Here is a 1,492-nt window from a genome sequence, read left to right on the forward strand (position 1 = left end):
AACCTTTTCGAATTCTCTTGATACATTTTATTTATTTATTTATTTATTTATTTATGAATACTGTTCACCCCAAGTATGGGGCTTTAACAGGTGTGGGGTATAGAAGAGCACTGAAACATACAACATCAGGACTCCAATACAGCACACATTCAGCGACATTCACTTAAAATAAAGGGGCTGAAATAGCACAAACATTCAATATATTATATAGCACTCAACAAAATGAACTCTCAGCACTCAAAATCTTTAACGAAGTTTCCAAAAATTATTTAACTACTATTTATCATTCCAAACCAGTCATATTCAAAAGGGCGCTCTCAAAATCATCTAAACAGTCCAATGACAATATATTTTGTGGGAGATAATTCCAGTTTTTCACAGTTCTAGGGAAAAAAGAAAACCTATAAGCGTCAATATTACATTTGGGCACTTCAAACTGATTAGTGCTAACGTATCTGAGTTCTCTCGATGCGCGATGTGTTAATCTTGAATCCGGGTTAATGTTATACAGGTGATGAGAAAACATAAAGAAAAACTTTAGTCGAGCAATTTTTCGACGGACAGAAAGTAAGGGGAGGTTGAGGCTGTTCAGCATATCTGTCACAGAATCAAGTCGCTTGTATTTGGATAGAATAAATCGCGCCGCCTTCCTCTGAACTTTTTCGAGTTCACCAATTTGATTTTTTCTATAGGGGTCCCATACCGATGCAGCGTACTCCAAGGTAGGCCTAATATACGTTCTGTAGGCCATTAACTTCACTTTAGGCGGAGCACTGGCCAGATTCCGTCTTAAAAACCAAAGCTTTTTCATTGCTTTGTGACATATTTCATTTATGTGCTTACTCCAACTTAAGTCTTTAGAAAGTGTCACACCCAAGTATTTAAAACTGTCAACTTCAACCAAAGGACTCCCATCAAGCTCGTAAGTATAAGAAAGAACATTCTTAGTTTTGTTAGTTATTCGTGCGAAAACAGTTTTTTGCGTATTAATTTTCATCTTCCATTTCGAGCACCAGTCCTGAATAGACCCAACAGATGCACTTAATCTGCGCTGGTCGTCTTGCTCCTCGATTTTTGAATATACCAGACAATCATCCGCAAATAGTCGCACAGTAACCCCTTGATTTATTTCCGCCGCGATATCATTAATATAAATTAAAAATAATACTGGCCCGAGTACTGACCCCTGGGGGACGCCCGAGGGCACTTCAGATACAATTGAACGGTCACCATTAACCTCTACATACTGCACCCGATTAAATAAATACGCCCTGATCCAGAATATCCCGTTCTGATTTACACCATGCAAAGAAAGTTTATGAAGTAGTTCAGTGTGTGGTACTCTATCAAACGCCTTAGAAAAGGTCAAGGCATATCGCATCAATCTGTCCTCTCTCATTAGAAGAAGCTGAAAAATCGTCAAATGTTTCTATCAGTTGCGTGACCGTCGATAGTTTCTGGCGAAACCCATGTTGGTTAGAATGAAAAATGT

The 1,492-nt window shown here is 38.3% G+C and overlaps 1 pseudogene; it reads right to left on the minus strand.

Annotated features, from left to right (window-relative positions):
* Positions 1-283: 283 nt before the first annotated feature.
* Positions 284-831, minus strand: LOC121835632 (annotated as a pseudogene).
* Positions 832-1,492: the final 661 nt, after the last annotated feature.

This window comes from Ixodes scapularis, unplaced genomic scaffold, assembly GCF_016920785.2.
Source record: "Ixodes scapularis isolate PalLabHiFi unplaced genomic scaffold, ASM1692078v2 PGA_scaffold15__6_contigs__length_5221840, whole genome shotgun sequence".
In the NCBI taxonomy this organism is placed as follows: domain Eukaryota; kingdom Metazoa; phylum Arthropoda; class Arachnida; order Ixodida; family Ixodidae; genus Ixodes; species Ixodes scapularis.